This window comes from Polypterus senegalus, chromosome 4 (assembly GCF_016835505.1).
Source record: "Polypterus senegalus isolate Bchr_013 chromosome 4, ASM1683550v1, whole genome shotgun sequence".
Classification (NCBI taxonomy): domain Eukaryota; kingdom Metazoa; phylum Chordata; class Cladistia; order Polypteriformes; family Polypteridae; genus Polypterus; species Polypterus senegalus.
In genome coordinates, this window is record NC_053157.1 from 153,961,958 (window position 1) to 153,985,614 (window position 23,657).

At 37.7% G+C, this 23,657-nt stretch overlaps 1 long non-coding RNA gene across 1 annotated transcript in view; it reads left to right on the forward strand.

Moving 5' to 3' along the window:
- The first annotated feature begins 317 nt into the window (after nucleotides 1–317).
- The window catches only part of LOC120528625, a 62,495-nt gene continuing 39,155 nt past the window's right edge, over nucleotides 318–23,657 (forward strand). Inside the window, exons 1-2 of the long non-coding RNA XR_005633567.1 lie at nucleotides 318–572; nucleotides 5,101–5,322. This is a non-coding gene — a long non-coding RNA (uncharacterized LOC120528625). The remainder of the gene's footprint in view (nucleotides 573–5,100; nucleotides 5,323–23,657) is intronic.

Below are 23,657 nucleotides of genomic sequence, written 5' to 3' on the forward strand. Positions count from 1 at the left end.
AAGTGTAAACAGTAGAGGTAAAATGAAAAACTCTAAAAGGCTAAAAATTTAAAAACATTACAATCATAAAGCGCTGACATTAACACAAAACATTCTTGGCAGCATACTGTATATTCATATTGCTATTAAGTTAGTTGTTAAGGTTATCAAGGCTTACCACGCTCATAAAGGCAGTTGGCATAGCAACATAGTAGAAATATAACAATTTCTAGAAAAATATTTTTAAAGAAATACCAACAAGGCCCAACTATTGTTAAACAAGCATTAAATTCCCAGCTTTTCTGCAGCCCAGCTTCTTCCCAGGCAAGCATCTGTAATGTCACTATTATCACATTCTTTGATTTTTGTTCTGTTTATTGAGAAGACTTCTTTCACATCCTGTAGGTGTTATTGATTTAAATTAGTTGTGGCACTAAAAGAATACTACAGGACAGCAAGATGCGATGGAGAATGGGGATGTGATCACTGCAAAAGCGCAATTATACTCGGTATAGAATACACTGTGCTAAAGCAAAGGCCCTTCAACTTTGATTTAAATGCCGAGGTTGATGGTCCATCTCTTCAATTGACAGGTAAGACATTGCAGAGTGTAAGCCTATATAAATAAAGGCTGTACCCCTTATAGTGATTTTATTTGTGCTTACAGTTAATTGTTGTAGTGCTGCCTTTGCAGATGCTGTGTAAAGAATAATGAGTTAGTAAGGGAAAGGAGGGCAAAGAAATTTATGGGTTTATATGTCAGGAAAAGGATTTTAACATAAGCTGTCAACTCAGCTGAGAGCCAGTACAGAAAATGAGATGCTTTGTAGTCCTTGCTACAACATTTTGAACTGACAAGAGCTGAGAAAAATGAATAAGTTGAACATGTCTGGGGATAACACATTGCTGTTTTTTATCATACATAATATAATGACTTCTTAATTGTATTTTAAATCTAAACAGAAAAAGCAACTTTTATATGATTATGAGGAACCAATAACAGATCATAATCCAAAATTTAAACTGCAAATGAATTTTGAACATCTAATGTTTCATCCTTTCAAGTTTAAAGATAACAGTAATGCATTGCTTTTTGCAGAATCTCCACCTTTATGTACAGCAGCTTTTTCATTGTCAGTGTTTAAAATGATTTAAACAGCTAAAGTAATGCTTTACTCAGTTGCAGCCCAATCCTCTGAAGAATCTTTTTCTAAGTGGACCTGACAGACAATCTCATGCAGCTCTTTGAATTGTTACTGGTTTTTTTTTGGCGTACTTTTAAGTCTGTGCCCTTATCCTGTAGTTGTTTTAAATTTAAAATGCGTCCCTCTAACTTCAAAAGTCTTGGTTTTGGGAGCTTCCTTGCTCACAAAACTTCTGGTGCACATACATTTAATTTCTCTGTTCTGAAAACATAAGGTCAAAAGTGTAAAATAAGAAACAGCTTGTTTTACTGAAGTGATGCTACCTTTCGAAGAGCATTCATCTGCCACCCAAAAGTCACCAAAGGGAGAAAATACAATATAAAGATAATCCTTGACCCTCAAAAAATTTAAAATGAGATGTAGATGGGCTGTCCTGTCCAGTAAGACTGAGACACCAAAACATACTGTGCCAAAGCTACGTAACACCCTCGGGTGGCTAGTGGGACTCAAATTATTCAGTTTTGTACATCCCCAATTTGTATTAGTAACACACCATGATGAGTACAAATGGTGTCAGAATATATGATTGCTTTACTAACTCATCTCAGACCTGCAGAAATATATTTATCAGCTCATCTCAAAGTACACATTCTTGATAGCTGAAAATGAGTAAAGTATTTTTAACTGATTCGATAAGGTTAAATATTGCAACTGTTAAAACTAGCTATTTTCAAACCTTGATGAAAATTAATTTTATACACTCAGTAAGAAAATTATTAGGAACACCTATACCTCTGCTTATCCATGCAATTATCTAATCAGCCAATCAGCGTATAAAATCCCAGAAAAACAGGTCAGGAGCTTCAGTCAATTTTTATATCAAACACCAGAATGGGGAAAAGATGAGATCTTCATGATTCCAATAGTGGCATGATTGTTGTTGACAGATGAGCTGGCTTGAGTATTTCTGTAACTGCTGATCTCCTGGGATTTTAGCATGAAACAGTCTGTAGAGTTTACCCAAAACACAAAAAACATCTAGTAAGAAGATCCACAGGCAGAAACACCTTATGGATGACAGAGGTCAGGGGAGAATGGCCAGACTGGTCCAAGCTCACTGAAAAGCAAACATAACTTAAATAATCACTCTGTACTAATGTGTGGAGCAGAATAGCATCTCAAAATTCACAACACTTTGAATCTTGAGGTAGATTGATTACAACCCATGTTGGGTTCCTCTTCAGTCAGCTAAGAGCAGAAAGGTGAAGCTGTAGTGGGCACAGGCTCACCAAAACTGGACACTTGAAGACTGGAAAAAATTGCCTTGTTTAATGAATTCCAATTTCTACTGAGGTACTGTATAGAGAAGATTGGGTCAGAAGATGGTGCCAAAAGCATGAATTCATGCATCCAACTTGCCTTGGGTCAACAATCCAAACTAGTGGTGTAATAGTGTGGGGAATGTTATATTGGCACACTTTGGGCCTATTAAAACCAATTAATCATTGCTTGAATGTCATAGTATTGTTGCTGACCATGTCAGGTTCAAAGTTTACCCAACGTCTAAAGGCTACTTCCAGCATGATAATGCACTATATCACAAAGCAAACATAATCTCAAATTAGTTTCATGAACATTACAAAGAGTTCAGTGTTGTTCAGCCTTCCCAGCTACTAGATATGAATCCAGTAGAACACCTTTAGGATATGATAGAATTCAATATTCACAATATAAATGTGCAGTTGAAAAATCTGCAGAAAATGAATGATACAATCATCTAAACATGGGCCAAAATCTGAAAGGAACGTTTCCAACATCTTGGGAAATTCATGACACAAAGAACTGAGGATGTTTTGAGAGCTAAAGGATGCTTAGTATAATGTTCCTAAGAATTTTCTTAGTGATTGTCTTATATGTTAAATAAAGGATATACCGTATTTACTCGTGTACCACGCACCTTCATGTAAGACGCGCATCCTAATTTTTACAAAGAAAATGGCAAAAATCGTTTTGCCCCATGTACGGCGCGCGTTGTGATTGTATAGGAAGCATTTAGAGAGAGAAAGAGTGCAAAAGCATGAGCGAGAGAGAGAGAGCGCAAGCAGGTGAGCGAGAGAGAGAGAGAGAGCACGAGTGCTCAAGCGAGCGAGAGAGAGAGTGCGAGCAAGTGAACGAGTGAGCCCAAGCAGAAGAAGTAAACATTACAGAATTACATTTCCTCGTGTATGACACGCATCTGATTTTCTAATGCTAATTTTCGGGAAAAAATGTGCACGTGGTACATGTGTAAATACGGTGCTTTAACATTCTACGTTTTTCTCAAAATTTCTTTTGGTATTATATTTTTCTTTAATTAACATCAATATTTTTATGTCTGAAATAGAGAAAATAATAAAAAAAAACACACAATAACCTTTATGGGCATGTCATGTGGAAGTGAGAATCTGTCAGATATAATGTTGTATTTATGTGCAGCAGTTAATTATTTATTCTTTATACTGTGGGAAGCAGCCCGGACACAGACAGACGGATATCGTTATGTCACCCAGCACACGTTTATTTTGCAAGTATTTACAAATATTAAAGTGCACAACCCAGTGCCGCAGCACCAATCCCCCCACAAGTCCAGGCCAACACACAATGCCTTTCCTCTCTTCAGACCGCCTCTTTCCTCTCCTAGACCTCGTCTTCTTCCACCGACTCCAGCCCTGAATGAAGGGAGGTGGCCCCTTTTATTGTCCCCTGGATGTGCTCCAGGTGTGTTCCGGCAATCTTCCACCGACACACCACAATGTAGCGGAAGTGCTCGCTGCATCCCCGGAAGCACTCCGGGTGTCCCTGCTCCTCTTCCCCCCAGCACTTCCTGATGTGGTGGAAGTGCTGAGGTCCAGGGCTCTCCAGGTATTGGGGTGCCCCCTGGCGGTGACCACGGCCCTCTACAGGGTTGAGCTTCAAAACTCTGTACCCATTGTCCCCACAACAACCAGGGCAGTTGCCCTCTTGTGGTCTGGAGGAGGCGTGAGCCCTCCTCCGGTCCTCTTGGGCATCCTGGCTGGGTACCACCCCCAGCCATGTGCCACAATACCTTTAGAAATAAAACCACATTTTTTGTGTTTATTTGTATTTCTGTCTTGAGTTATTGCATGCTGATTCATAATTTCAATTTTACATAACATTTCATCATCTGGTGCATGTTTTATGCATATTCATTAATATTACTGTCCTACACTATAAACTAGGTGATTTATAAAACCAGGCCTGTCCTAACCCCTCTGTTGCTTCCCTTACTTAATTCCATAGTTAACAGCTAATCTATGCATACGTCTTCTCAGTAGACTCGTGCCCATCTAGTTTAAATGCAGTATGTCACTTTATTAGTTGTTCAATCTGATATGCATTAAATCATTTACATTCAAAATGTCAATTAACCATTATAACATTAAAAATAGATAAAGATCAACTAGGCCCAGCTTCAACAAAATTAAATTACAAGAATAAAATTTCATCAAAATACTTTATTTTATATAAAAGATAAATCAATTATAATAGTGGGAAACATTTCATATATGTTTTATTTGAAGCCATCAGGAAAAGCTGTAATGTGTCTTACATGTGTTAGTATATATTGAAGTTCTTAGACAATTTTCACTTTGTCATTTGAAGATTCTCCCCGTTAAAATGTTGTAAGGAACAGTGTTTTTTCTGTTTAGTATTTGAAATTTTTGCACATTTTGCATACAAATACATATGCCATGTTTTGGATATTTTAGGCATTGTATTGATTTTTTGACTAGTGATAGCAAGATTTAATGGTCTAAATCTGTTCTTTTCTAATTGAATTCTTCCTGTCATCTCTCTACATTTCCCTCATTTATTCCTTGGACAGTGCCTTTCAGATAACTGGGATTGAACATCAATGCAACGGTCCAGGAGCTGCCAGTGATGCCTCATTCTTTTCTTGTTTTCACTTTCCTAGGGTTCTATGTGGCTGAATCCATTTCCAACTTCACTTTCTTTTTCTCTCAAACATCAGAAACTTTTAATGACTGCAACCATTGCAACTAAGCTGCTTTTAGTCTCTCGCTGGAAATCTCCCACACTTGTCTCTCCTGAAATCTGGAAGTCTTCTTATTCCTCTTGCACTTTCCACATCTTGGGTCAACAACTCTTCCACAACTGGCTTCATACTGTTCAGTTTGTAAGTAGATGGCTAGTAGTTCCTCCATGAGGCAGTTTTCCCGCCCCCTGTTTTCCTTTTAATTTTTTTTAATCCTTAATTATAGTGTTTCTGTTTAATTAGCCGTCTCTGGTGGGTCAGGATGGGATAGGATGGTTGGGTGCTGCTGTGTGTGTGGAGGGTGTTTGTTTTTATTCTGTCATTGTTGGTTTCCTTTTACTTTATTTATTTTTCATTTTATTAATACAAGTTTAATCACAAAACAGAAGAAAACAATGTCTGTATTCCGCTAAGATCAGAGAAAGTCAATTTATGAGCATCATTTTGCTCTTTTTCCTTCAATATGGCCTCAATGATGCATATGCATTTTGACCACAACTGAAAACACATACACAGATGCCCCATTAGAGCCTGACTGAAAGGGGTTCATTGCAATAATGATAATTTAATTTTTATGAATTGTGCGAACAAGACAATAGTTTATGCCTTTGAAAAAATATAAAATTAAAAATGTACATTTAATTTGCTGTGAAACATTAGCATATGGATGTTTTTGGGGTGGGGGAAAACAAGAATATAATACTGTGGACTGATCCACACAGACAGGGAGAGGACATGTGGATTGCACACTGAAAGTGAAAGGGCAGTATCTTGACTGAGCATGTCACACATTGTATGGTCGAAACATCTTATTAAAGAAATAAACATCCCCTAACAGGACAAATCATTTATCAGGCAGGAGGAAAGCTGCTCATTGTATCTTTTAATTACTCCTCAGCAAAGTGCCTTGGAGAGAGCATTCATCAAAAACAGTTACAGCATGGTCAGAATGATTAGAATGGTCAGAGAAACAAAGAATAGAGGTTCATTTTATAAACTGTTGAATTTACATACAGTGTCAATCAATGCATACATTTTACTCTGGTTGGTTTGTTGGTTTATGCCAAAATGATTTATATAAAATAAAAGTCTATTATGTTATATTCTGGTTCTTCTTATACCTTTTAAGATGAGCCACCACCCTTGACATTTCTGCGCATATAACAAACTGTCCATTCTCGTTGTTTATATGACATTTGCTGATTTCTTAGTCATCCTTCAGTACATTTTGTATATTACATCAACCTTTCTTCTGGTACATTCTTTATTTACTTGACCATCTCAGTATTTTCCTAAACCAATTCTTGTATTTCAGTGTACATTTTGTTGTTCACTTGATCTTTATCTCGTTTCCAACTTCTATTAACACTTTATGCTATTTCTTAAAGATAAATGCTATGTTACCCTAAAATTATTCTTCCACATCTGAAGTAGTAGGCTTTAGCAACCCTGGCCATGATATTATTAAATGTTAGTAAAGGTCACAGTGAGAGTTGGATAGCTTTGTTCAGGTCTCTAAGATTAGGCATAGTCTGAATTAGCATGTTCATGGTTTTTTTTTCTTCACAACAGCTAGCATTTGATCTAATGTTTCATTTTGGCAGACATGGTAATAACGCCTCTCTCCTCTAAATTTGTAGCTCTAGTGTAAGATCACCAAGCTGCAGGGGAAATATCAAGCTTCGTATTAAACAGAAAGCCAAAGGTATATTCAGCATTCAATAACCATTCCTGTTAAAATAGTGTAGCTATGAAGTGTCTTCTACCTGACTTTGTGTTTTCCTGACCAAGATGGACACAGATCACATTAGTAACAAATTCAATAGGGCTGACAGACTGTCCTGCTGGACAAATATTTTAAGGAGCAGCAGTTTTTCTAAATAATTTTTATAGGTTGATTAAAAGAATATTTGTAGTCCTTAGCAGAAATCCAAACATGGTATTCATTTTAAGTGTACAGCTCATTATTAGGACTAAACCAAACTTAAACAACACTATAACTATATAAAGTTTAAAGCCAGAATTCATTTTGCTTTGTTTTTTCTTTTAATTGCTTAGTACTTATTCTCTCATGAAAGTCTTTCCTTCATCTTTTAAAGCCCAATCATTTTGACAATACACACAGTCACAAAATGTCAAAGTGATGATATCATCCAGAGAACTGTAAAAAATAAAAAATCATAATACATCAAAGCAAAAGCTACATGTCGATCATTAATGTGTTCCTGACAGCTAGCGTGGGCACATCTAAATGAGATTTTAAACTTTCCAGAGGAGGTGTGCAACACAGGCGTCCATAAACATTTCTTCGACTTCATGTTTACATTTATCCCTGAATGTGCTTTTAACATAAACTGCTCCCTGCCTTAACCTTTCAATATAAAACAATATTTGGGCTGAGTTTTAGCCTCATTTTTTTAGCAATTGTATACAGTATGTATTCAAATGAATACTCTACTGACCGGAGCACTGACAGTCATTTGAAATTTAACACTTATTTTCTCTGGCATGCAAAAAGGAAAAACTTTGTCTATATAACAACTGCTGTTTATCTGTGACATTACATCAATATACAGTTTGCAATTTCAAACTTTGAGCATGTTCTTCTTTGTCTCATACTACCAGAACAAACCATTCTGGGAAAACTGAGAAGCAATCTTAGCCTTTGGCAGGTGAGAACCTTGTTTTGTTTGAGCTTTAATCTTACAGTATCAATATCAACATTTATTTTCCAATTCTGGCTTTGTGCTGCTTGTCAGATTTCTTGGTCATTCTGTTTTACATAAGCTGCATGACTTTCTATTGGAAGAGTGCATACATACACTGTTCATCCTATTATTTTAAACTGTGCATTTATTATTCCAGTCATTTTTTCAGCACTAGAACAGACTTCCCTCTCGACAGCAAAAGCCCTTTAAGATTCTTTTCAAAACAAACAAGAATGCAATTAAAAGTATTACATTACAAGACAATGTGGTAATTCTGAGAGTGGAATACATGCACATTGGGAGGACTGTCATATCTTGCCATCAAGTCAAAGACAATCAAAGCTGTTAAATAACTGTACTGTATATTAAAGTAATTTGATATTAAAGATTTGTTAGATGTAGCTGTTCTGACAAATAAACCGGTCTTACTTTTCAATTTCTAATGTTTTCTTTCTGAATTTACCTATATAGTATTGTAGTGTTGCATATTTGAAGCACTTTGAGATCACTGTATTTTTTCAGCACTGATAAAAATGATTATGGAATTCATCTTTATAAAATTCACCCTCAGAATTATTTTTGTCATATAATAGTTAACAGTATTTTTTCAACATTTTTAAATAAATAGTAACTGAGGCTGGATAAATAAGATAACTTTTTAACTGAAAATACATTAAACATCACGTGTCTTGTGTTTATTGAAGTTTTAGTTTTCAGTTTTATGAAATGACACTGCATTTACAGTTTAAAATAAAAGACTAACAGCATTTGATTTGTTTTCATATATTCTTTTTATTTGGCAGGTTTTACCTGACTATTAGAGATATTTAGATAAAGAAACTTTGATTATACAATTTTAAGCATACAACAGAAATTTAAAAAATGAATATGGTGCAACTAAAAGACTGACTGACTTATGACTTTTTTTCCTGTTGCTGTCAGATTACCGTTGGAACTTCAAAAGTAGGGCACCATCGCCATCTCTGAAGAACACTAGTTATGTTTCAGACAAAGAACCGAAAAGAAATGGAGGCAGGATACAAATATCTCAAATGAATTATTTTCGGTTTATTTTTTAAATTAAAAGCACACCACAAATCTTGGGTCTCAAAATCTTGGCCTTAAAAGAATGGTATAAAAGTGTACAGGTAAAACAAAAACAGAGCAATTATTGCAGAGACTGACACTTTTTTGCTTTATAAGAGAATCCTGGACTAAAATGTATGATATGCAATTTAATTTAGCATGACAATGATATTCTGCAATATGATTTTGTAGTTCATTATTATACAGTAAATGCACAGTTCAAGAGAGGTTGAGGTGGGGCGCTGATAGCGCATTGCCCCCACCCACCACACAATGAGCTATCTGGATTGGGTCCCGAGTGCAGTGGGTGACACCTCAGTGTGACAGTGTGACGCTTCTTACAGTGGCTGGTGTGCCAATCCTGCCACCAACCACCCAGGGGTTCCCTGTAAATTGGAGGAACTGCTTTCAGGGCTGGATGCAGATTAACGTCACAATTGCAGGTTAAGGGTCTTACTCAAGGGCCCAACAGAGTAGATTCACTTGTGGCGTTTACAGGATTTGAACTGGCAAACCTTCTGATTGCCAGTGCAGATGCCCTGCCTCAGTGCCACCAATCTGCCCATGGTAGTGCTTATATAATTTTGCATTACTGCCTCATTTAAATTGGACACAGCTTTTGTTGTGTTAAAGTAGCTGGTATTTAATTCAACTTGTATTGTTCTTACAGAATGGATGGTAAACAGGTTAGGGCCGGTGACATATACCTTCAGGAGAACTGTGTTTTAATCCTGGGCTCAGTCATTTTCAGTGTTGTGTATGTATTTTTTTTTTTTTGTTGTTGTTTCTCTGTGAGTTTTTCTCCCATATCACAAATACATGCAGGTTAGGCTGGCTGAAAACTCCAAACTGGCCCTAAATGTATGAGTCAGACAGTCATTTGCTCTAGCCTCAGTGGTGTGCCTCCTAAGAATGTGCTGTTGCATTGTCATGGAACACTCTCCATTGTGATCAATTTGGCACAGCCATAATCAAGTCACCGATAGTGAAACAGAGTGAGTCAATATATGAAATGAGTGTCCTCAGCAATCGACTAGTGCTGTATTCATTGTTTCCATCTTATCTCTTACATTGACAAGACAGAGTTTTCAGTAATGCTGCTTTGGAATTCTTCTTCTTTCGGCTGCTCTTGTTAGGGGTTGCCACAGTGGATCATCTTTTTCCATATCTTCCTGTTCTTTGCATCTTGCTCTGTCACACCCATCACCTGCATGTCCTCTCTTACCACATCCATAAACCTTCTTATAGGCCTTTCCTCTATTCTTCTTGCCTGGCAGCTCTATTATTAGCATAATGCACATGAATAAACAAATGAATATATTTGTGTTAGGTTAATTTAGGACTGTAAATTAGCTTAGTGAGAATGACTGTGATAGTCCACGTAGTGGTGCATTGCAATGAATGGGCTAGTTCTTGTATTCAATCTCAGTTCCCATCAGATATTGCGATAGACAAGAAGGAGTTTCTAACCAAGAGTTTGATTTCGTTTGTACTTAACATAGTCTAATCAAATGAGTTAAGTTTCTGCTCTGAGTTATATCCCTTAGTGGTCATTTCCAAATTTATAAGGCTATCATAACCTCCAGTTTTGTTCAGGAACCTATGAATGATTTTGCTTTATCTGCTTTACTACTGTATGTAAAAACCTAAATATTGTTTATATACAACTTAAAAAGGTTATTGCTCTACGCAAAATTATCTGAAAGTGTATGCCTAAGACTGCCATCACACTATAAGACTCAAGATATTTTCCAGTCGAAGCAGATGTCATATTAATGACTGCAGTTGTATATGAGATTAGTAGATTATACAACTGAAATCACAAAGGGAAACTGATTTTATGATTCTCATGACTTTTCATTGTGGTTTCAAATGTATCATACCATGAAAGTACCATTAGGTTAACATCCTTTTGACAACCAATTTACATGCAGCACACCAGAGTAGAAAACACTTTGCAAAACAAAAGAAAAATATTGGAGAGACTTAAAGTTTGTGCTGGTTTCAAAGCTCAAAAAGAAGTGTGTCCTCAATTTTCACAGTGCAAAACAATTGCTTTGTTTCTTCTCTGTTTATGGGCATTGTATGGATTGTACTTACATGTGAACACTTAATGGCTGTTAATCCTTTCAGATACAAAATTAAGAAATAAATGGATAGACAGATGACTAAATAACCTAAAGGTAACTAATCTAGTAATCCTATGTAAACCATGTAAACTATTCTAACTGTGTAACTACAAGCACATTGACACTTAGTCTGGAAGAGATCTCTGAGGCACATGGTAACAATAAACCCAGATGTTACAGCACAAAGTACATCATATAAGCTGTTTTTTCTGTTAAAAACATGGGGTTATGTATTTTGATATCTTCTTGTTTATTGTGGTGCCAGAGAGTGAAGGCATGTTGAGTGCTAGTTGGATAAATAAGAAAGAGTATTACTGTACCCTCTACACGTCACAATTATAGGACAAACAAACTGTGATTGCGTTCACTACACTTTTGGCATGCAGATTTATTTTGCTAAACTGGAAGAATCCTAACTCTCCTCTTTTAAGTCAGTGGGAAACCAATGACTTATACTATTTGAAATTGGAAAAAATCAAACTCTCAGTTAGAGGATCTGTACAGAATTTTTTCAAAACCTGCCAGCATCTAATCAATAATATTTTAGAATAAGCTCTTAAAGCACAGAGGAAGCAATTCTTTCCGCATTTCTTTTTCTTCTCCATTCATCTCTATTGCCCTTTTAAACTAATCAGTTTAGGTATGTTTACAAGCTTTAAGTTTTACTCCGTTGGCCATGCTCTGTTTCTTAGGGGTGGGGGTTAATTTGTTTTAATCGTATTTTTTTTTTTATAAAAATTGATCTATTTGTATGGAATGATTACAATAAAATTAATAAAAAAACAATTATAGGAACTTTCCAACATAAAGGGGGGGACTTTGTTGCTTCTTTATTTTTTGATACATGTGATCTTTTCCTAATTTTCTCCCAGTCTTTTTCATTCTAATAGCTAACAGAACTCAGGATAAAGTTATTTGAGGTATACGGTTTAACAAACCTTAATTTAAAATTAGTAATAACTTGATCAACTATCATATAACAGCTAGTTTGTCATGCTCCACCTTTCACCTTAAGGTTTGTTAAATATTGTGTTCATAGTGCAAGAAGGTAAAGCACAAGACAAACGATAGCCATTGGTCTACATGAAAGGATTAGTGCATGTTGAATGCTATTTAATAGCAGTTGTGTTATTATTAACAGGTTTAACAAAGCAAAGGTGTGATAAGTTCCCAAATAATCATGGATTTACTATAATATCATAGCTGCCCAGCAGAAGAACATATAGCATAATAGATATGCTGTCCAAAGTGCAGCTGCAAAACTTCTAGCATATTTCAAAGCATAATAAAAAAGAGGAGTTGGGCAAGGTGCTTTGTATTTAGTTGTAATGTACTGTAAATTGTGACATTTGTCCTGTATTTACCTCTTATGGGACTGAAATAAACTATTTTTCATTATGTCTATTCCCTGTAACAACAATTTAAAGTTAATCATTTACATGGCATGTACTGCCACAAGAATACAAGAAAGGCTGATGACAAGGTCAGATATAAGGGAACAGGAGATAAACGTGAGATAAAAACATAGTGTGGGCAAAAATACAATACAATACAATACAGTTTATTTTTGTATAGCCCAAAATCACACAGGAAGTGCCGCAATGGGCTTTAACAGGCCCTGCCTTTTGACAGCCCCCCAGCCTTGACTCTCTGAGAAGACAAGGAAAAACTCCCAAAAAAAACCTTGTAGGGAAAATGGAAGAAACCTCGGGAAAGGCAGTTCAAAGAGAGACCCCTTTCCAGGTAGGTTGGGGGCGTGCAGTGGGTGTCAAAAGTAGGGGGTCAATACAATACAAATTGGTAAGTCTGAACATTGTTTGTCAATACCATAAGTCAAAATAAATCGAGCCAGAAGTTGGAATACCAGAAAAAACGCTACAGAAACATAAACCAAAGTCTTTTGCGAAATATTGACAGTTTTGGGTGACGCCTGGCATGCAGCTCTGACTTACAAAGTGTCATTTGAACAACGTCACAAGTGTGACCTCCAGGAACCACAATTCCTACAGCAATAGCCTGTTATGGCATAACAATGAACCTAAAAAGTGTCAATGACTGTGAAAAACAACATAGCGATATGGTAAATATAAAATATACAATTATTAAAAATTTACATTGTCCAGAGACAATATACAAAGAAAACAACATTTAATGAGAATTCTCTGCGATCCAGAACCCCTAGAAAGCTATATTTGACCATAAATAATATTATGGGAAAAAAAATGAATGATGGGAATGAGCGTACATCTCATTGAAACTAATGCTAAGATCAGTCATGTGAGAAATGACTGCATTAGATCTGGATAGAGTGCATTTGTTTGTGTTTGTTTAACAGGGAACATTTGCAGATTGGCACAGTTTACAGTTGAACAATTGCCGTGACTGGTAAAAAAGACAGAAATAAGCACGTTCTGTGATCCTTTATGTTGTCTCCTTTGAATGATTGTGCTCGTCTGACCAATACAGTAGTAGTAAGCTGAATGTAACAAATGAACAAGTAATCACCTGAAAAGTCACATATTCTGCTAGCAAGAGAAACAGCCCTTAAGAGGAGGGGAATAATGTATCAGAATATGGTGGGATAAGAAAAAGCATGGCTGCAAATTTAGACATGATCATCCTTTTTATTTTATAATATTACTTTTGGATGGCAAAGAAAAGTGTCAGGTGTTTGAATCTATACTGAATTTCTATATTGACATAAAATGAATTCCATCTGGATGTTGATAGTAAGGTGACCAGAAATTTTTGGGCCAATCCGGGGACATTGGGGGTCGCTAGTGGAGCATGTGACGATGTGGGTTCGGCTCCATGCTCCCATTGCTGTTTGGGAGCCCTTGAACCCTACACCGTCGGCAATGTCACCAATGAGCTAGACAGTTGAGGCAATAACAATTGAGCAAGTGGATGGTAAAAAAGTGCTTTTATTAAAAACCAAATCAACAAAAACAGTGTTCAATAAATAGTGTAGTGATTCAAAGTTCAAATAAATAATCCATAAAAGAAATGTGGAGGTTAAAAAAAATACTACAAAAAAAACAATCCTTTAAAATCAGAGGTTAAAATGTTCTTACGGAAGCAGTCTTTAAAAATCAACAAGCTCAGTGCTTCTTTCTTGTTAACTTTAGTGTCTTACCTGCTTCTCCTGACTAGGCTTTGCAGCAGGCGAGATGCTCTCTCTGCAGCTGCCCTTCAAAATTCACTATCACAGGTCTGGAGACCTCCCGATCCTGGCTTCGGTCTGGCACTCATCCCAGGCCAGAGACTTGGACTCCTTAGTCTCCAGGACGCCCACACCAAGGACTGTAACACCAAGCCTCGCGACTCCCGCTGCCTTTCCAGCCTTCTGCGGCCAGTCACCTTTCCCTGGTCACTCCCGCTACCTGCTCGCTCAGCGGGAGCAACTTCCAGCTCCAACGCCTGGGTGTAGGCCTAACACCCAGGTCCTCGCAGCTGCCCGTGAGCGCTCCTTCGCTCGCTAACCACACACTCCATGTGTCTCTCTCTCGCACCGACCTGCTTCCTCTCTCGCTCCCTGTAACCTCCGATCTTTTCATTTAATTTTTTCATCGATCTTTTCCTGATCTTTTTCATCCCCTCCCAACCGACTCGTGCTTCTTTTATATTGCGAGGGGCCATAGCAGCCGCAGCACATTAGCCACGGGAACAATCATGGATGTGGGCAGTCCCTCACCTGTGCACTAGGTGAGAAACGCCCACATCGCAGATCGCCCCGCGGCTTGCTACGACTACTACGCCCCCTCACGAAGCCACGAGCGCGGTGATTATTTAAATGGCCTTTGCTGAGCGATCTGTGGACCCATAACACCGCAGAGTACAAAGCGAAAGCTTATCATGTGATTTCTCGCCAAAGTTGCAGGATGCGGTAAAGCATAACCTCTGTGAAAACACCTCGCACGCACGCCAAGTTCAAATTATCGTGGTGATGAGATACATTCAAAAAAGTGAACCAGCTGAAACCGGGGACGAAATCTTAAACCGGGGACAAACCGGGGACATGTTTCTGAGTGGGGACAGTTGTCCAAAAAAGGGGACTGTCCCTGGAAAATGGGGACGGATGGTCACCTTATTGGTAGTGTTGATGATTTGATAGTTATGTGGATGAATCAGAGAACAAAGAGAGAAAGAAGAAGATACTTACAATGATCAATTAATGTGTTGGAGAAAAAAATAATTAATCGTTGCATTAATAACAAAAACATTCATTTGGCTTAAGGTGTGAGTGGGTTGGTTTTCAGGAAGGATCAAAAACTTCTTGAATTTAAAAAAGATGGGTCTACAGTAGACAGCTTCCTTCTGCTGGAGTGGAACAGATAGAAGAAACTCCTGTCAGCACCTGCAGTGAGATTTAAAATATTTCTTAAAATTTTTCTCAGAAGTACAGTATACTTAATTATGATTCTGCACTTCATGTTTAGTTTTTTAATTACTTTTAAAGTGCAATGCTGTATTTCCATGCATCCATTATCCAACCCGTTATATCCTAACTACAGGGTCACAAGGGTCTGCTGGAGCCAATCCCAGCCAACACAGGGCGCAAGGCAGGAAACAAACCCCAGGCAGGGCGCACACACACACACCAAGCACGCACTAGGGACAATATAAAATCGCCAATGCTCCTAACTTGCATGTCTTTGGACTGTGGGAGGAAAACGGAGTACCTGGAGGAAACCCACGCAGACACGGGGAGAACATGCTGTATTTTGTTTAGAAAAAAAATATTTTGATGTAAGGCTCACTTATAAAGGGTACTAAATTGTGAATAGATTTCAAAAAGGTTTTTATGAAAAATTACTGAAGAAAGCTAACGTTCATGGCATTTATATTAATATGTTTAGGTATTATTTATTAAAAATATACAGTAAAATTAAATTACAAGTTTTTCCTTCCTTTTCATTTTAGCATACAAAAATACTTTCAATTATTATTCCTTCATGTCATCAGATCTTGCAGGATGAAGAGAAAAGTTGTTTCAACAGTGAATGTTTGAAACAAGAATGCCACTTGATACACTGTGAACTTCCTCATCTCTTTCTCTGCCTATTACAGAGCATGGCATTGTGTTGATGAATTGATTGTAACAGGGTCTGGACTTCTCAGCGATATCCCCAGTGGGATATACTGACTTGGATTTAAAGGTAGGTGTTGACTATGATGAATAGAAGTGTTTACCTTTATCTTCAGAACATTTTAGATAGCTACTGTGTAATGTCTGTTATCGTTATCTTTACATTATTGCCTTGTTTAGATTTAAATTAATCTGTGGGGCACGCACCACTTGCTATACCAACAGTTTCCCCCCTTTCAGTTTTGCAGTGCAAAATTGGAGGACACACGGGGTCAGGAGCAAAGAGCACATTAAAGTACTGGCTAAGGGCAGCGTCCAGGCAGCGTTATGACACAAAGACGGTGCAGGCTGAATGGTGTGTAATCCATGCTTTAACCCCCTTCCCCACATTTTTATTTCCATTAGCAACAAAACTACCTCCGTCTTAGCTCTCTTTAACAATTATTTTCTTTTCCAAAGCTAATTATTTATCATTTTGACACTAAATTAATCAATTTGTGTGACAAAGTAAAAGGAACATATTCATCTTAGACTTTTATTAACATTACTCACATTAAGATGTACAACAAAAGCGGGAGAGATATCTAAGAAAGTACAGAAAAGTAAGTTGAAGTGATATGGACATGTGATGAACTTTGACAATGTATATGTGGGCAAAAGAGTGATGAGAATTGAAGTACAGGCAAGGAAGACCTAAAAGGAAGTTGATGGATACAATACAAGATGATCTGAAGGAAAAGGGTCTGACTGGGGAGAAGCTGCAGTACTGAGCTGTATGGAGAAGGTTGATCAAGCAATATAGAGTTGGGAAAAGATGAAGAGGAACAAGAAGACATCTTAAAGTGTAAAATGTTTCTGATAATTATCTAATATCTTTAGCATTAATTGATAGAAATGGTATAGATTAGAAATTCAGAGTATCATTTGTGAAATTTGCATGTTTTCCCTGTGTCGGTTTTCTTCAGATTCTCTGGTTTCTTCTCATAGTCCATAGACAAGCAAGTTTGTTGAACTATTGATGTTAAATTGTTCTTTGATGTGTGTGTTCTGATTTGGGAATGGCTGGTGCCTTGTTTAGTGATTGTTCCTTGTTCCCATTACAATGATCCCTCGCTATATCGCGCTTCGACCTTCGTGGCTTCACTCCATCGTGGATCTTATATGTAAGCATATCTAAATATAGATCACAGACTTTTTGCTGGTTCGCGGATTTTTGCAGACAATGGGTCTTTTAATTTATGATACATGCTTCCTCAGTTGGTTTGCCCAGTTGATTTCTCGCTCTGCTTTTTGAACTATAAGAGATATTCTTGATGATTGGTTCTGGTGGCTGCTCATTGTGAATATCATGATTGTGCTGATAAATGTGGATGGTCTACTTTTGCTTTGAGCTAACGAGAATCACATTGAGATTGTGGAAGTCATTGAGATATGAATGAGTGCAGAATGAGGCTTATTCAAGTGATATTTACACAGCTAAGTGTGTATCATGGGAAAAAGTACCAGACTTGGTGTCAACTAATGGAAGGTACATTTGTGGACATTTGTTATTAAAGAGAAATTTGTCTGTCTTACATTGGAATTGAACTCATGCTTCCTGGTTGATAATCATTTATGCTAACCAGTACACTACCATAACTGGCCTGGTGTTCTCTCTGAGTTGATAAAAGTACATCAGACTATTCAACTTGAATGAAGAACAAGAGATTGAAGTGGCAGCTAATTGTTTAATTTTACCTCATATTTGTGTTGAGTTCTTTCCTCACTTTTAGTCTATTTGGGTGCAGATGGAGGCCATTTTATGATTGACAAAATTTTGAAAGTTGGTGTAGTGAGTAGGGTACCTGCCCTTAAAGCAGTGGTAATGGGTTCAGTTCCCAGCCATGTAAAACTTGTTTCTGTTTATATTTACGATTGTCTATATTATCAGTGGATGGGGCCTAATCTATCAGCAGAAGCAGGTATGAGGTGTCAGTGTGAAAGTATCATTGTAATCCTTTGGACATCAAGTAACTGGTACATTTTTATCACTTGGATTTTAAATAGATTGGCTGTGATCCTGGACTGTTCCCGGACTGCAAACTGTAAAATGGAATGTGTGTTCTCATGTGTGGTATGCTTATGTAGAAATGACATTAAATGGATAAATAGTGAAAAACCATACATTGCCAAGTATTTTACAGTATTTTGACCACTAGGCCATGGCTACTGCTGCTACATCCCCGCTATCATAACAGATTGTATCTTTGAAGTGTACATGTATGGTATAAGGGGAAAAGGCACACAATGGATGAATTGGAGACGCTTGTTAGATAGGGTTCAACCAATGAGTTTCCACATTGTTACTCTACGTGAGTAGTCAGCTTAATATAAAGGAAACTGAAGAGGCTTCAGTGACTACCTGCTACCCTATGTAGCACCATGGAGGCAAGTGGGGTGGGGTTCATAGTCAGAGCAAGAGGAAGGGCTCTTTGAAGGAGACAGACAGTGTGAAATGAGATGCAGGCAACACTAGCTGACCATGTCATCAACCATGACCTGAACATGAGAGAAGCAGGTCAACGTGTGTGGCCCCTTGTGTCACATTTCACAGTGGCTGGTATAATGTAATATTTTGAAAATTAAAACGGGTACAGTAATGGTAGAGTAAAACGTAAGGTACATGTAGATTGAGATATGGCACATTTCACAAGAAGTACAATAAGATGAGTAAATGTGTGTATTTTCGGAATTGCAAAAAGACCCCGAAAAGGGAGAGGCAGTCTGTCTTTGTTCCTGATCAACAGATTGCAGTAGTAAATATGGTACTGGCCATCAATGCCACTGCACACTGAAATACCAAAATGGATTGCAGTGTTTATCATTTATCCTATCAGTGTGTAGTTAATGTTTAGGACAAGCTATTCATGTGATGGTTTGCGTGTACAGTTCTGATGCAAAAATAACCATTTTTTTTAGAAGAGAATGGTTTTGAATGTAGTGTGTACTTTGTTGTCAGGTGTGTGACATGTTTTGGGTTCTGTGAGTGTTTGTGGCTATTGTGTATAGAGTTTGTATAAGATGAGCTGTAGTTTCAGAGAATATATATAAAAAGTGAGAAAGAACTGCAAATTAATGTAAATGGAGCTGCACTGCAGAATAATACATAGAGCCACTTTACTGTAGGTATTATCACACTGCATTTCATCCTGGAAACTGTATCAATTCAAGTGCAAGCCTGAGCTTTTTAAATATTGAGAAAACGTAATGGCATGAATTTAATAGACCCTGTACGGTGACTACTTTCTTCCATCTTCTATCGGCTCAAGAGGTTTCTAGTTTATAGAACTCTTAGTGAGACAGATGTTATAGAAAATGCATTTTATTTTAGCCTCTCACTTTGAATAGCAAGAGTTTAGATATAAATGTCGAATATATAAGTCTTAAGTGAAATAATTAGAATCACTTTGTTGTTGACACAGAAGTAAAGCATTTGCAGCAAAGTGTGCATCATTGAAAACCCGACGAGCAACAGGGTACAATATTGACAAATATATAATTTTATTTTTCTTAGAGGAAACATTTAAAGTCATGAATGGGACTTGAACTCAGGCTTCTTGGTTGATGGGCATGTATGCTATCCATTATGCTACCACCACTCCTGGTCAGTAGGTCTTTCTCAGTTGATACTGTACATCATACTGTATGATTTGAACAAGATCAAGGGATTGAGGTGGAAGATAAATGTAGAAGTGGAACTCATATGTGGAATAACTTTACAAACTATGGCATACGTTTATTTTGCCCAGTGTGTAACTCTGAAGAAATAGAAAGGTGTGATATTTTTTCCAAAAAAAATAACAAGAAGTGGTGGAGTAGTGGTTAGAATATCTGCCCTTAAAGAAGAAGTTGTGGGTTCAGTTCCTGGGCATGATGTATGTATATTCAATTTTGTTATTGAAGTATCAATCAATTTCTATAGTAAATTTGTATTGTTCTTTATTATCAGGCATTGCCTATTATTCTAGTGTGAGCATCTAAAAGGTGTTTGTTTGGAAAAAAATAGGAATACCAAGAGAGAAAGTAAAATATTGAGGTATACATTAACATTTGGAATGTAATCAGGTTTGGGTGTGATCCTGGGTTATAAGAAAATGGAAATGTGTGAAATGTTTCAGTACAGTAAGTGATCTGTAGAAAAATTGAAAAATCATTTGGGTTTGCAACACCAACTCAGATGGTGAGTTAATCATGTGATATCACCCCTCAGGTTCAAATCCAGGAGGAGGAAGTTCTTGCAGCATCAAGGAGGTAGAGGAGGAGTAAGAAGAAAAGTACAACAACAAAAAAAGAAAGAGTAGTAAGAGTGGAAATGCTAGTGACCTTCCTAAGGCAGCATGCGCTATAAATGTCTTCCAGGGCTTTCTGATTCCACACACAAATACAATGGGTTAAAATACTCTGAATGGGACCCTGAGAGTGACAACGCTAAAGCAGCTATGGTATTGGGAATAATTTGGCCATTGCGTGCTTTGTTATATCCATCACCTGCATGTCCTCACTCACTACATCCATAAACCTTCTCTTAGGCCTTCCTTTTTTCCTCTTTCCTGGCAGCTCTATTCTTGGCATCCTTTTCCCAATATACCTAGCATCTCCCCTTTGCACATGTCCAAACCAATGCAATCTCGCCTCTCTGACTTTGTCTTCAAACCATCCAACCTGACCCAATGCTCTAATGTACTCATTTCTAACCCTGTCTATCCTTGTCACACCCAATGCAAATCTTAGCATCTTTAACTCTGTTACCTCCAGCTCTGTCTCCTGTGTTTTGGTCAGTGCTACCGTCTCCAACCCATATAACATAGCTGGTCTCACTGCCATCTCACTACCAGTACCAATACACTTCTTCTCCACTCCTCAGGCATGCTGTCACTTTCCAAGATTCGATTAAATAATATGGTTAAAAACTCCACTGCCATCTCTCCTAAACACCTCCATGGTTCCACAGGTATGTCATCTGGACCAATGGCCTTTTCATTCTTCATCCTCTTCATAGCAGTCCTTACTTGCTAATCCGGTGCACTTCCTGATTGACTATCTCCACGTCATCCAACCTTCTCTCTCTCTCATTCTATTCACTCATCAGCCTCTCAAAGTATTCTTTCCATCTTCTCAACACACCCTCCTTGCTTGTCAGTATGTTTCTGTCTTTATCCTATATCATCCTAACTTGCTGCAAATCTTTCCCAGCTTGGTCCTTCTGTCTAGCCAATCGGTACAGGCCCTTTTCTCCCTCCTTAGTGTCCAGTCTCTCATACAACTCATCATACCCCTTTTCTTACACCTTATCTCCCAGTACTCTTGTCTACATTCTGCATCTCTCTGACTATCCCACTTCTTCTTTACCAACCTCTTCCACTGGATACGCTCCTGTAATTCCCCATTCCACCACCAGGTTTCCTTTTCTTCCTTCCACTGTCCAGATGTCACGCCAAGCACCCTTCTTACTGTAACACTTACTACTTCTGCTGTAGTTTGGCCCAGCTGTCTGGTAAATCTTCATTGCCACATAGTGTCTGTCTTTCCTCCTCCATGAATTCAACCTTGCAGTCTTCCTTTTACAACTTCCACTATTTAATCCTTGGCTCTGTCTTTACTCTCCTCTTCTTGATCTCCGTCATCCTACAGACCACCACCTTTGCTGCCTAACTACACTTTCTCCTATCACCACTTTGCAGTCTTCAGTCGCCTTCAGATTGATCCTCCTGCATAGGAGATAATCTACCTGAGTGCATCTTCCTCCACTCTTGTACCTCACCTTATGTTCCTCTCTCTTCTTAAAATACATATTCACCACAGCTATGTCCATCCTTTTTGCAAAATCCACTATCATATGACCTTCTTAATTCTTCTCCTTGACACTATACCTACCCATCACCTCCTCATCTGCTCTGTTCCCTTCATTAACATGTCCATTGAAATACGCTCCTATCATCACTTTCTGTCCCATGGGTACACTGTCCATTACTTCATCGAACTCACTCCAGAAATCTTTTTCATCCATCGCACACCAAACTTGTGGGGCATATGCACTAACAATATTCATCATCACACCTTCAATTTCCAGCTTCATAATCATCACTGTGTCTGACATTCTTTTCACCTCCAAAACACTCTTGACATACTGTTCCTTCAGAATATGAATTCATTAATTTTGATATACTTGAAAAATCCAGTGTCATTGATGTGAATCTGAAAAAAGGGAGACCACACAGAAACAGTAGCACTGCTGTGACGCTGGGTGCCACCAGTCTGCAAAACCAAGCAGAAATTTGTGTACTCAAGGGGGAAGTTTGCCATGAAAATGTGTTTGGCTTTACGCTAATTGTGTGTGGAAATGGATGTATGTAATATTATTATGTGTATGCATCGTTTATACATGAGGCCCCAGGTGTGACTTTTCATTTACTCATTCCTCTCCCAGATCCAAGCTTGCCAAATTGAGGCAGAGAGGCAATTATAAGTCTTGTCCTAGGGGTACTTGTGCTCGTACTGCTACTCCCACTAACACTCCAGAAAATGTTACACTTACCAAGAGCCTCTGTGAGAACTTGAATGCTTCTGCCAACCAGCATCTTAGGGGTTTATTGCACCATGAGTTTGTGGCCTCCCAGCCAGGTAATGATATCCTATCCTGGAGGTGTACTGCCTTGTAGTTCCAAGTACCTTACAGCTCTCCTGTATGTAATTTATATTTTAAAAAGTTCTCTAAATAGCCATGAGCAAAATAGCTTGAATAATTATGAGACTGAACATTTTATTCTTAAATAGCCTTTTTTCTCTTTTATAAAGAACTTCCATGACTGTGTATTCTTACTGTGTGAGAATGAGTCATTTCAAGAAAAATGTAATAAATTCAAGTTATGATGATGATGTCAAACTGTGGCCCTTTCAGTGGTAAACAAAAAGCAAGCTAGGAAATGGGCCTGCTACAGCAGCACACACTAGTAATTAACCAGGGAAAATGTTCTCTCCCCTGCTCAAGAATGCATCATGCAAAATGAAAGGCAAAAGAAAAGTCGACCTGACATTTTTGTTTGATATAACCCTTTATCATTCTAGAGCAGCTTCAAGTAATTTAGTTTTGTTTATTTTTTTAAGAGTGAGTCATTAGTAAGTAGGTGTTACAATGATCTCAATTTGCATTTTAAAATGTCATTTACCAGTTACTTCTGAGTTATCTGCAAATATAACTTAATAAATGGAATATACTGGTCATCTGCTGTAAGGATTGTTTATTTGTACCTCTAGAGACTCTACTAAAGGCCAAAATGTAGGAGTTAGAAAAATACTGTTATATTACAAAGATGTAAATAAGCACAATCATTTGGACAATCATTAGAAGTCACAAACATTACAAGATGATTCAGAATGAGAAGTTCTAGTATAGTGTTGAACAAGACAAGGACACAGGCAGGTAGA